Raw genomic sequence first — 14,769 nt, forward strand, 5'->3', positions numbered from 1 at the left:
TACGCGGTTATTAATATCATAAATATAATATTAGGTTTTAAATGTCCGCCATGTTGATCGGTTACTTTGGCACTTTAATAACGTCTCTGTGGTTGAGTTATTCAGTGAGGCTTTAGTTTCATTAGAGCGGTTAATTTATTGTGTTGGCAAATAAAATTCCGCTGTGTGAGATCTCTGGTGTGGGTATTCATTAAAACAGCGGTTTCCAAATATGTTTCAGAAGATAAAAAACAAAAGAAGAAAAACATAGGAACAAGTCGAGGCATGGAACTGATTATGGTAAATTCGAATGTTCTTTTAATATTTGACATTTTAATTATTTTGGTATACGTCTTTTAGAACCGGAAGAAGATGTTGAGACCTACCTTCAAGCCCTCAAATTCGACAATTTAACATCGGACCCACTTGATGCGACTTGGAAAGCCTGTTGCAAATTCGTCTAGACGTTATCAGGTCTAAGGATACAGCTAATATAATGAAGAAATGGTCTTTTTATAGAAATCCCTCAGGATATCGACTGGTAAATTAATTTTCTTATTATAATTTACCCTAAAATTAATAATAACATTACTATTCTCGTCGATTCGATTTTTTAAATTTTTAATTTGTATATGCTATATCGAGTTTAATAAATTATTATTAGTTTATTACACTTGTTTTTTATTAATAATCCCTAATGGAAAAATTTACTGTACTCGTAAGTAAGTCGGCACTATTAGTAATTTTGTTACCTTTGTAGCTAAGGGCTTGTTCAATTGGAAATCTATTTATAGTAGAATTATTTCAGGTAGTTGGCTGGGAAATGACTATCAATGACATTTCATATCAATGACAGCGATTTTCATCATCGATTATACGGTGTAACAAGAGTTACTAATAGTGTCGACTTTTAAATGTATAACTAAATAGGTTATGAAATTATTTCATTGTATTAATGATAACGGTTCATTAATACAATTAAATAAATTTCATTGTATTAATGAAACGGTTCATTAATATAAGGATTTAGGTACATTATATTAATGAAATCTGTTCATTGTACCAATGAATGTCTTCTTCAAATTAATGAACACTGTTCATTGATTTAATGAACTTAAAGTTCATAGAGTTAATGAATTACTTTTCATTGTGCCAATGAAATCGTTCATCGGCTCAAAATTATTGATTTAATTCATTATATTAATGAACTTTTTCATTATATTTATGTCGACTTTTGGTTCAGTGTTCTAACACGAAGGATAAGTAATAGCCTTGCTACTGAAAATCAGTAAAATTGTTTTGTTGCATATAAAAACCCCCAATTAAAATGCAGTAAACATTTTATTACCTACGTTGCACCAAATGAAATGAAGCCAAAGAAATTGAATTGAAAGCAGTATACAAAAACCACTCAAATGTAATCACTATGTATTTAAGCGTGAAAATAAACACCATAAACCACGTTTAGTCTTGTTTATTGTACTCGGTTGTTATTTAGTAGGTACCTATTAGTAGGGGAGTCCAAGTGGAAATTTTGGGATTTACGCAGCAGAATAACATAAGGGGAGAAAACTTGCACCCTGTTAAGAGTCTATTACACTGTACTGTTAGGTTTGGTTTGGTTTTTGGTTTGGTTCTCAGGGGTCGGGTAAAGCGGGTGTGTGGCCGAAAGAATTACATATTATATTTCAGAAATCTGCCTAGGGCTCACCCAAAATTCAAAACACACGTGCTTTGATTAAGGCTTGATTAAAGTTTACACACTTTAGCATTTGCCATAAAATAGCGAGTAATTTGTTACAAAACCATATATATTATATATCACTATAATCACAAAACTTCAATCTATTTCCGTATTGTAACGGAATTTTAAATTATGTCTTTGTTTTCGAGAATATTTCACTCATGTACAAAAAATCCCATATGAAGCGGGCTTTGGAAGCGGGTAATTTTCGGCGAAAATATCCCACAAATTGTCTAAGCGACAATGACACATTTGTCACTTAGACGTAAATTATTTTTAATAGGTATTCTAAAAATGTCTCGGATTTGGAAACGATTCTTTAAGTGCAATTAAAGAAAAAGTTGCCTAAAGTAAGACGAAAAACACTATAATTGATTAATTATAGTGGTGGGTGATTACCAGTATGTATGGAAACAGTTTATAGACTTTATAAAAGATAGAAACTACTCAAATTCAGCATCTTCAAGTACCGCAACGGAATCTAAACATAATAATTTTTATAACTGTGTTTTTCACTACAATTCTTCATGTAATTTTTAATAATAATAATAATAGCTCCCGTGTATAGCGTTTAACGCCTTGGGAGTAGCAAGGTACAGCTTGCCATACTAGAGCCGTTCGGTATACAAGGAAGGTAATGTGGCTAGCACTACGCTTCAACCGCCTATTGTTACCTCAGGACTGTGAATCCCAAGCACTCATTTAAAGCTGAGTGGACCTAGGTACCCAAACTATTTTTATTTTAATAAAAATAGTCGGCTGATGAAATGCCGGGTGGCATATAAGCACAACGTACATGATTATGGCAAACGCATGGAGATAGAGTTATCTCATTGGCCGATGCCAAATAACAGTACATATTGCTATACAGGCGCCAAAAAATGTACATTCTGCCACAGAGTTTTTCTTCGCCAAATAACAGTACCTATTGCTCTGCATATCTCAAACTGATGTACATTTTGCCATCTCAGCTCCCGCGCTTTTGTTTTTGGTTTGGTTTGGTTGAGTCATTATGTCGTTTATGGAAGCACGGCCTGTTGAGTTGTTTGGTTGATCTTTATTGATTAATTATTTTACCTTGCTGCACTTGTCTTGTTGGTCGGCTAGGTAAAACATGTAAACACCAAGCAGAAGTTTATTTATTTTATTATGACCTGGAAGCAAATAATTCTGAGATCCGTTATCAAATTTCATATTTGGCATTGGGTGAAAAGGTTAAAGGTTGTGAAGTTAGTTCGCAAGAAGAAACATATGCGTCCAATTTGGCATCCACAACTGATTTATGTGAACAACATTCTTATGCAGAACTAAATAATGAAAGCAGTCACAATGAAAATTACCCAGTATCTGAAAATCAAACGCCATACAATAACACTGAGTCATCTTCACTTGAAGCATTGTTAAAACTCATGCAAAATTGCCACACAAGATTTAACACCAGTGAAGCTTCTATCCAAAAATGTTTAGCTCGAATCAAAAAAGTCAACACCAGAAATTCATGGGAGAGTCTTCTATGCACGGCAGGATCCAGTACCCCTTTAAGACGTTGTCGTACGCGCGGCATTTCGTGTACAACCAACAACCATTGCCAGAAGAAGACCTGGTATTACAAAAGGTAGTAAGAGGATGCCCAGCCAATACCGAAAAAAACCAAGAGTATTAAAAAGAAAACGAAATTTACATCTAAATGTGGAACGTAACACTGCACATGCAAAATCACATGGTAGTGGACACTAGAAACTAAAAAAATATGTTTAATATTTAAATATGTTTAATTTCTGTTAATAAATGTGAATATTTTTTGTAGTTTTTGTATTGCATTATACTCATATATATATATATATATATATATATATATATATATATATATATATATATATATATATATATATATATATATATATATATATATATATATATATATATATATATATAATATATATATAGCATATATATATATATATATATATATATATATATATATATATTATATATATATATATATATATATATATATATATATATATATATATATATATATATATATATATACAAATATTTAAAAGATATTTTAAAAGTAAAACTGCATTCTCATGCAGTTTTACTTTATACCATATATACATGGCGAGGACGCGATATATATATATATATATATATATATATATATATATATATATATATATATATATATATATATATATATATATATATATATATATATATATATATATATATATATATATATATATATATATATATATATATATATATATATATACAAATATTTAAAAGATATTTTAAAAGTAAAACTGCATTCTCATGCAGTTTTACTTTTATGCCATATGTACATGGCGAGGACGCGAGTCTGACAATAAGTACTGTTATCTGACAAACACATGCATTTTTAATTCACTAGCAAAACGTACATGACTGTGACTCCCCGCAATGGCAGAACGTACTGTTAACTGTCATGAACCAATCAGAAAGCGTAGATACGGACCGTTTGCCATAATCATGTACGTTGTGCTTATATGCTGCCGGGTGTGGGATTCGAACCCACTACCTTCAGATTGGTAGACGAGAGCCTGTACCTCTACGCCACCGGGCACCTTCATGTAATTTTTAATTTCTAATATTATAAGTTCTGTTTCATTTTATTGCTTCATTTATAAATAGATTTTTTTTAATATGTTGAAATAAATGTTTTTAAAAAATCTATGTATTTTCATGTTTTTTATTCGGGAAATATTCTACCGAATTACACTCGTACATCAAAATCGGCAATTGTCAGTAAAAAAACAGCATTCGTTTATATTCATATTTTGGAAGAGCCCTCCCCCTTCGGAGTCGTGCTCTTATTGCATAATATGAATATAAACTCATGCAGTTTTTAGACAACATGCTTTCATGAAAAATAATCGGTAATTTTGATGCACTTGGGTAATTACTTCCGAAAATTTAGTCCAAACATAAGGAATATTTTGTTGATGTCTGACCATCAAAATCTTAAAAATAAAGAAGTTGTCTAAAAATGTGCTACAATATGGATATAGTATAATCCTTAATCTTTAATTTCCTTCTGCATTTGTGTAAAAATACCTAGCCAGTATTACATAAAACGTTAAATGCCGAAAGCTTATTTTACTACTTTTTCGGACTAGTGAAATGGACTCTTAAGTATTCCCTCCATACATGGACCTTTTATAAGGGAAGTGCGTGCAGGGCAGCAGATCAGAGTAGTAAAAAAAAAAGATTAAGGTTAAATTAAGACAAGTTGCGTTGCAGAAATGTGTGCATTTAAATAATCTGACGATTTAACCGTGAGATAAGTAAATGGAGTCACAAAGTTGCAAAAAAACGTCATCTTGACATTCTCGAGCGGCACTTTTTTTATTTTGAGGGAAACTATTCAAGAATCACGGAAATAACATAATCTGCCGATTTTGAGAAGCGGAAGTAGCTAAAATCATTAAGAGAGTGTAGTGCTGAGAACTGTGTATTTTTAAAAATCTGCCATGAGTTTTGGTCGCCTCCAAATCGTTAGTCTTTTGAATAGGAGCCTTTTTAAGCTTCACTTAACATCCCTGTCTAATATCTGACGCGTTATAATAATTTTTTATTTCCCATTTTCTACCCCTTTGTACGGGCATCCACTCAGAACAACCGAGAAAAATCATAAATTTTCCTTGATTTAAGTAAGAGCAATCTTTAGATTGTCACGGGGTTTAAAACAGGACACTGGTCTCCTCAACAAACACCTCAGTAGATTGAGGATGGGAAACAACGGCGAATCCAGATTCTGTGGGTAAAATGGGGAAACACCAGAACATCTCATGACAGAGTGCGCCGACACGACAACCGTTCGTGCCATAAACTTTCGTACGGCTGATATCGGAGATGGAAAGCTGGCCTTTATGAAGCCGTCACAGATACTGGCTTATGTCAAAGCCCTGAGACCGTATGACCTCGTTATACCTCAAGAAATGTGAACACACAGTAGATCTGAGAGGTCGCGATGATTAACCCCTCCCCTAAACATTCTATGGGCATCCCCGCCATGCAATCCTACAGATTAATATTCCTCCTGTGAGAAACACGTTAGACACATGCACTATTAATATCTAAAAACGCCCAAGTATTTATTTGTAACTAGCCAGTAAAAGAGCATACATCATATAACCTTTTTTCCTTTTTAGTATCTTTCGCAATAGATCCTCATTAAGGTTTCCGAAACTTCAGCTGTTTTTCGGAAATCTCGGTACCGCGCCTTCCGGAACCGGAGGAACTGGAGGAACCGGAAATTCCCGGTTTTCACGGCATTTTCGGTACTAGCTAATTTTTATTCAATGATGATGCAGTTTGCCAATCAGCAAGCAATGGATGATTTTCTAAAGTAAGATCGATAGAAATTAAGTATTTTAAATAAAATAATATCAAATTATTTTATTTAAAATAACACATGAACACAATTGAACACAAGCGAAGAAAAAACAAAAAATATACAGGGTGGTCCGAACTGTATTCCGTAAAAAAGTTCGTATAAATGTATGTTCTAAAATGCTTAGTTTTGGAGATACAGGGTGTAGAAGTTTCATTTTATTTCGATTTTTTCCAAATAATTTCTGAAGTAACGTCAATATTTGGATGAAAATTGGTGGATGGGTGTTTTTTGACATGAGAAATTTGATTTTGATGTCAATATGACCAAGAGACCTTTTTTATGTAAAAAAATCGTAAATGTATATTTTTTTACTTAGTAGTTTTATACAGGTACCGACGAAAGTTATTACTCTTCAAAACAGTTAAAACACATGTAGGTGGCGCCCCCTACAAATAGGAGTAATTTTGACATCAAAATCAAATTTATCGTGTCACAAAACTCCCAGATACCAATTTTCATCCAAATATTGACGTTACTTCAGAAATTATTTGGAAAAAATCGAAATAAAAATGAAATTTCTACACTCTGTATCTCCGAAACTAAGCATCTTAGGACATACATTTATACGAACTTTTTTACTTATTTTGATCTGTGGTATATGCTACCGAAGTTTCCGGAATACAGTTCGGACCACCCTGTATATTAAAATTCGCATCAAACAACATAAACCAACTTAAGTAGATTTGAAAAAAGTCTTACATTATCTCTTACAGCATTTTTGAATAAAAATTCACAGATTTTGCAACATGCGCAACCATCATAGGCGTATTGAAAATACCAGACACAAGTTGGCGGTTGTCGACGAAAAAAAACTTTTTTTTTACACACCCCTTAATTTTAAATGAACTTATTCGATACTTTACGGTCACCCTTATAATGTTTACTACTGAACTGTGATATTTATTTCTTGGTTACAGAAACCATGCAATGTAAGGTCGTGGCGGTAAGCAGCAAAAATAAATTGCATTAATAAAAATTAATGTAAAAAATAAAATTTGGTTACAAAAAGTTTTTATTATTTTTCTAAAGTAATAACCATAAATATAAAATCTTGACACTTAGTGATGGTGGTTTCATTATGTTGTTTCTTGCATTGGACTTTATTAATTAAATATAAATCTGAAACAAAATTTCTTTTAACGGTAGGTACCTATAATTTTTTAATATTAATTCTGAAAAATAAGAAAGTAAACGTAATAATAATTAATATTGGTTTAAAGGTCGAAACTACCAATTTGATTAGATTATCGATGTATACATTACTCTGTTTTTTTTTCTCAGGTAAGACAGACGATGACAAGAAAAGCAGATGCCATCCCATACCAATCTATTTATTTTACTTAAAAAGTTTCCAATATTTTTTAAGTTAGCTATGGATGGGTTTAAATATAAATCCGTCATGCGTAGTCTCTTGTTGTTTTTAACCAGTTTTATTGGTTTATTTCAAAAATGACAGATAATATTTCAATTTTACTGGTTTGACGGAACGATGAACGACAAACGGACGCCGGATTAGGATTCTAAGCCCCTCAATTTTAATATCTTTGACATGTGTGCCTGTCCAGAGGCCTGTCATAAAATATTTTTGAAATGCTGCGAATAAGAAACTTCTTATTTCTTATGAAAATCATTTATATTATCTTGGCTCTCCGAGACGTTTTCCATATCCGTATATACACCAGTGGTAAGTCACGGTAATATTTATTAGCCATATTCATATTAGGTATTATTACTTACCTTCCTAATTTATATTTCCTGTTGTCTCTGATGGTCCTTCAAAATCTTCCAAGGTCGATAAAGAAGTACCGATTGTAGTTACTGATAAAACTTTCTTGCGATTTCTATAGGCTCGACAACGTTCGACGTTTAATTTACGTTTTCTAGCTTTTTTCTTTTTAATCTTCTCTAGTATTTAATATTTTTTTAACGAAGATTCAGTTAATGAACGATGAACCGTTTCGCTTATCCGCCATTTTTTAAAAGGTACCACAGACCACTTGATTCGAGTCATCACGTGAACTATTGGATTTTATATTTATATATTATATTTGCATTTTATATCCGATTCAACTTATGTCTTCCGATCTGATTACTCCTACACTGATATAATCTGTATTACGACTTATGCTAGGTTAATTAAGGAAATTTGCGACCAATTTTGAATTAAGTTATACTGCAAAGACTAGCATAGCCTATGATTTGTCGTTGTCAATTATAATTTAAAAGTAAAAATATGTAAAAATATTATTTTTATAAAGCCACAAAGGAGAATAACAAATTGATAATGATTAAATAGACCATCCAAGAGATAATGAAATTAAAAAAAAAAATTAAGTTTTAACTGTCATAATTTACTAAGAAAAAGCAGTTCTAGCATAATTCAATAGGTTCAAAATTTACTCGACCATTAGTCTTTACCTTTTCGATAAGTTATGAGATCGTTGGGATACGAGAGGTGCTTAGACATTTTCATTTTCAAAAACGTCTTGTATTTCGAAAATGAATTTTACTTCGAAGTGCAAGTAAATTAGTGGATATACCTAAATACGCCAAATAGGTATCTTTTTTTCAAGTAATTATGTTTATAGAATAGGCGAGTATTGTTTTAACAAATACTTATACGTATATTACGTCAAAGTACAGAGGCAACATTATTTTTGATGTCGACTGTAAAATAATGTGAAAATTAAGGGAGATATAAAAACTGATATACTAATACATAAAACATGATAGAAAGTTTAGCAAATATTATATTACAATCAAAAATAACATACATGCATACATATAAATTTAAAATGTGGTAAAATACAAATATGAGGTATGGGTGCAAAATATAACATGTGCATTGGTGGCTTACACACTGGATAAAATCAAAAAAGTTGCTAATCAATTAAAAAATGCAATAAAGAAGTTAGCGTCTTTTTAACTTATATTAATAACAACTAAATTATACTAAAATCAATAAATTTTACAACTAGACAATTCCATAATTTCGGAGAAAAAAGAATATTATCATATGTATCGATTTAAAGTCTAAAGCACTTCGCTATTAAACACTTAAGAAAATCAAGAAATCAGATTTAATTAACTAACCCAATTTCGTAAGGACGCAACTGAAATAAAAATTACAGAACTGTATTTATATGAAAAAATACATCTTGATACATGGAAGACGTGTACTAAATTTACCAAACCAAACCAAACCTAACAGATTTTAATCAATTTTCAACACTTTTAACATTTCGAAGCGTATTTTAACATTATGGATCATTTTATTTACGACCTCTACCTTATTTCGGCCTTCGAACGACCTTGCCCTATTCCATATTCCTATAACGCCGGCTAAACTATCGACGTGTTGACAGGCAGGTTATCGAACCCATGCGGCTCTAGCATGTCGTTTTTTCAAAGATGGGTCCCATATAAACGCGGCCAGAAGTATTTTCAATACTAAAAAAGCAAACGGCTATAAACATAACATAAAATATAATTAATACATTGAACAACACTATACTACATAAAAAATAACATATTTAAACTTCAATAATTGGTAATACACGTTTTAAAAATTTCAAAAGGGAAAAGAAGTAAACACAATAGGAAATAACATCATCGCTGTAACAAGAATCTCAATCTCAGAAATAAAAGTACGTCCACACTATGCTCACTCAAACGAGACCTAATAGTATTGCAAAGTAAACCAGCCGCAGCCGAAGGAAAACTCTTTCAAGTTTGACGCTAGTTGGCGGAATTGTTAAAAGATGGTCATATGCGACAAATAACACCCACGATCTCATCTTTCCTCAAAAAGGCGCATTTCAATCTTCAAAAGAACCGAAAATTAATTTCGAATCCCGGTTCTTTGATGACTCAAGAGAATCCGGAATTCCCGATACTTTCTAGACCAGGATTTTCCGATTTTGAACTCTAGTCCCCAAGCTCCAATCCCTTATAATCCCCTTTTAACGCCTTGTGCTTCCCTACTATTATTGTATTCGGTTGTTATTCAGCACCTATATTATGGTAATTTCTCTGGTTTAATGTGTTAGAATTCCATTGAGAAATAATGCCATTCTGATTTTATCGTCGCTTTTGTACTAAATGCTATTGATTAATGAAAAGCGAGACAAGCATTGGGGTATATGCAAATTAAGGGTGTGTATGTTATACGTCTATCGTATAGTTCAATGAACGTCAATGTGTGATATAGCCACTCATACACCAGCGAATTTGGTGTGCGGATTTGTCTGCGGACTTGGCTTGTCACGTACCAAATCTCTCGTATTTTGGAAGACACAATCTAGCCCGTCAAGTTGGTCTGCCGTTAGATCTTTGCCTGATTAAATTTTTTGACGTTTTATAAAAGCGTCCACGGACTTTCTCCTTCGTTCGTTTTTTAGACCAATCTAATCTGAGAGATCAAGCCTGCGGATTTGGCCCGTGACAGGCTTGGTCCGCCACAGACTTAGCTCGCCACAGACTTGGTCCCCAAACAAAAAGTTATTATCCGCGGATGTGGCACGTCAGCAATTACGTGGAACGTGGAGTTGAACCATTATTTGGCGTAACTAGCAATTTATCCTGGGGTGGGCATGGGGGGACTAGAGCTTTTGTTTTTTTAAGAAAAATAATTTTAAAAAACACATTTTTTGAATAAAACGTTTACATGAATTTCATTATCAATAAATTTCATAGACTTGGATATCAAACCGTGTTCCCGTAGATTACTTAAATACCTACAAATTTTAAAAAAATAAAAATTAACACGCGTTTTTTGAACACAACAAAATAATTTTAACTAAACAAAACTAAAAAACGTCATTTTTACTGCATTACAAGCAAATAAGAATTAATACGTAGCCAAGAGTCATAATAATTCAGGATTTCTCTGGGTGGTGCCCAGCAGTACGTGGGGGGGGGGGCGGCACCCCCGGGTACCCCTGTTGTTACGCCAATGAGTTGAACACCTGAATATAAACCTACAGAAAGCTAGTTTCTGACCTAAATAAAACGTCATCAGTCAACAATGGACTGGACTCATAAGGACATTATCATCTATGATATACTGAAATTAATAGGTGCATACAATGTCACATAAAGTAAAACGTATGGAATTTTTTTATTTTATTTTATGGAGTGATATGTACTTGAAATAGAAAAAGGACCACGGATCTCGAAAGGATAAAGTGAAGACCAGAACGCTCAAATTAAAAAGTAACAGCGACTTGACATTTAAATCAAATTATTTTATGATGACTAAATGGTGAAGGGTAATTTGTGAAGTGTAAAGTGTATATTAATAAAATTAAGCATTGTTTTTATTTTTTAGACTAAATCATGCAGCAAAAATAAGGTGAGAATAGTAAGTATGCGTATTTTAATAGTTAACGATAACAATAATTATAAATAATAAGTAAATTTGTTGTTTATAAAAACATATTATTATTCATTATTCTGTCATGTTTTTCTTGATAATATGGCGAAGGTACATGCAATAGACAAATTTTACTAATTTTTTTCAATGTAAATGAATATCTTATGATTAATTTGATAGCATGTATAATATAATTATTTTTTGATAAATAGGATATAAAACTCCTATCAAAATCAAAGTAATTCATGATTGTTTTTAGTTAGAGCCAACTTCTCCTATGAAAAATATATATTATTTTATAAATATCGCAGATTAATAATGAAACATTACTGTAAGAAATCGCCTAAAAATTAATCGAACGTTTAAAAGTTATAATATTGGTTTCTTTTGTTGGAAAAAACCGCTATATTAAAATGATAGTTTAGTTAGTCTTTAGAGAGAGAATGATCTAAATCGTACGGATTTTTTTATTTTTAAGCACTTTATATTTTATTTTTTTAAAATTTAAGTTCAGAATTCATATAGACACAAATTAGCCTCCCTAGCAATACATCAAAACACAGGACAAAAAAATATTTTGTTTGTAGATTCTAATAAAATATTCTATTGACAAAATGGTGAAGGTAAAATTAAAGTCTATAATAAGAAAATAAAAATTAATCCTTAAAACGTTTGTTTTTATTTTTAAATTAAAATTTGCACTAAACATACAGGAGAAACACTATGTGTACTTTTTCTAACAGCAATAAATACCTGTAATGTTATACAGGGTGGTCCGAATTGTATTCCGGAAATTTAATTCTCTATAAAAAATAGAAACTTCTCGCTATATGTCCTAATATGCTTCGGCTCGGAGATACAGGGTGTAGAAGTTTCATTTTTATTTCGGTTTTTTCCAAATTATTTCTGAACTAACATCGATATTTAAATGAAAATTGATGTCTGGGTGTTTTTGGGCATGAGAAATATGATATCGATGTCAATATGACTCCTACTTATAGGGGGAGCCACCTTCATGATTTATTCTTATTTTATATTGATTTAAAAAGTTATAACTTTTCGTCCGTGCCTGTCTTTACCTGTCTCATCTCAAAAAACACTCAGGGACCAATTTTTATCTAAATATCGGCGTTAGCTCAGAAATTATTTGGAAAAAATTGAAATAAAAATGATACTTCTACACCCTGTATCTTCGAAACGAAGCCTTTTACGACATAAATGTATACGAACTTTTTTATTTATATTTATCTGCAGAATATGCTGCCAAAGTTTCCAGAATACATTTCAGACCAACCTGTATAATAAGTAATTTTTTATACGTTAGCCATGGAACTTGTTTCCATGGCTAACTAAGTGAATTGGTTTAAAAATCATAAGAATTGACTTTAACGCAGTAATTTTTCGAAGAAAAGATATTATAGCTTTTTAGTGATATATCACTAAAAAACTTAAAAAATGGCGCTTTTTATGAAGTCACGGCCAACTATGGTTTCCATTTAAAAAAACCTATGTTTGTGTCATATGTCAAAAATGACAGGCTTTAGAAAAAAACGGAGGACACAGTCTCATTAAGGATGTGATTATCTACAACTTTTATCTGAAAACTTTTTGTCTAAAATAGATTATAATGGAATTACGGACAATTTTTAAAAAACCCGAAATTTGTTTTTTTCGAAATATCTAGTAAGCCATCAACTTTTTCAAAAATCTGAAAGGCGCATATTTATGACCCCACATAACTGCAATTCTTTCCCCATTTAACCGACTCTCTATCTCCAGTAGTTTCCGAGATACCCATAGAGAACATCGTAGGAATCTCACCCTGTATATAAAATACCTTTTTCTTGACAATATGGCGAAAGGAAAAGATAAAAATAGATTTTACTTATTTTTTCAATGTGATTGAATCTTATTAATAATTTGATAATATTATTTCTTTAATGTATTATCAAATTTACTTCTTTAATTTTTTCAATATGGATAAATAACATAACAAATAAGTTATTAATAATTTTATAGCATTATTATTATTTATTGTTGAGTAAGATAGAAAAACTACTATCAGAATCAAAGTAAATCATAATTTATGACAATTTCTAGTTTTTAAAGCACAATTATTATAATTATTTATTATTAATAAATTATTTTATGAATATAGTAGATATTAATTATTAATAATCTAAAAACGTTTAAGAAAACACCTAAAATTAATCGAACATTTAAAATTGATAATGACGATTCTCTGTGATGTAAAAGCCCGTTTTATAAAAATCATAATAATATGTATATAAATATAAACTGAAAAGTTTTGTTACTTTATATTTTTACGGTATTTCCTTACTTCAATACCATCTATGTACATACAAATATACCAGGTAGGTTTCATTAATTTAAATAATTTTAATACTCAAATGTTTAGCTTGGTAACTAAATGGATAATCGAATTATTAGTTGTTGTTTAATATAATTAAATTTATAAGAATATAATAGTCTTATTAGCAGACAGGAGAATTTAAATTACTAATATCTCTCTGAGAGGCTTTCTACACGTTTCTGTTTATTTGTATGTTATTATTTATAATTTTAAAGGTAGTATGATTAGTATTCATATTCTTAAATCTCGTTAAATCATCTATATCCATACTTCAAAAATCATTAAAACCATCGAATAATACTCTAATTACTTGTGCTGCTAGATTAATAGTTATTTTTAAACTTTTATTTTTTATATTTTTTTAATCTCTTTTTTGCAGAGTTGGAAATAATCATGATTTTAAAAAAAAAAATAAAAAAAATATGATTTTTTTATTTAAATCAGATTTTTTTGATTTTAATTCAAAACAATATTTAAACCAAACCAAACCAAATGACTAGGACTTATTTCCAATTAAAGTCCTATCCTAAATGGCTAAATCTCTACCTCGATACCGACAACAATTCTAACAATTCTACGGGGCGTGTGATTTTTCCATCGGTCACCAATATATTCCGCAAAAAAAGTCGTTCGCATCAGATGAAAAGGATTTGATTTCAAACGTCTCAAAAGTATTAACTTTTGTCATTTTAACACCTAGACATAAAAGTAAAACACTGTTACGCCTAAGCACAAAAGTACAAAAATATATTATTAAACTGATATTAAGTGTCAAATTCAACGAGTGTACAAATTGTTACTCGATTACTGTTTACATTATTTGCAATGTTTGAAATTCATTAAAAAAATATTTGTAA

The sequence above is a fragment of the Sitophilus oryzae genome, unplaced genomic scaffold (assembly GCF_002938485.1).
Source record: "Sitophilus oryzae breed Bouriz unplaced genomic scaffold, Soryzae_2.0 scaffold_111_pilon_pilon, whole genome shotgun sequence".
Lineage (NCBI taxonomy): Eukaryota > Metazoa > Arthropoda > Insecta > Coleoptera > Curculionidae > Sitophilus > Sitophilus oryzae.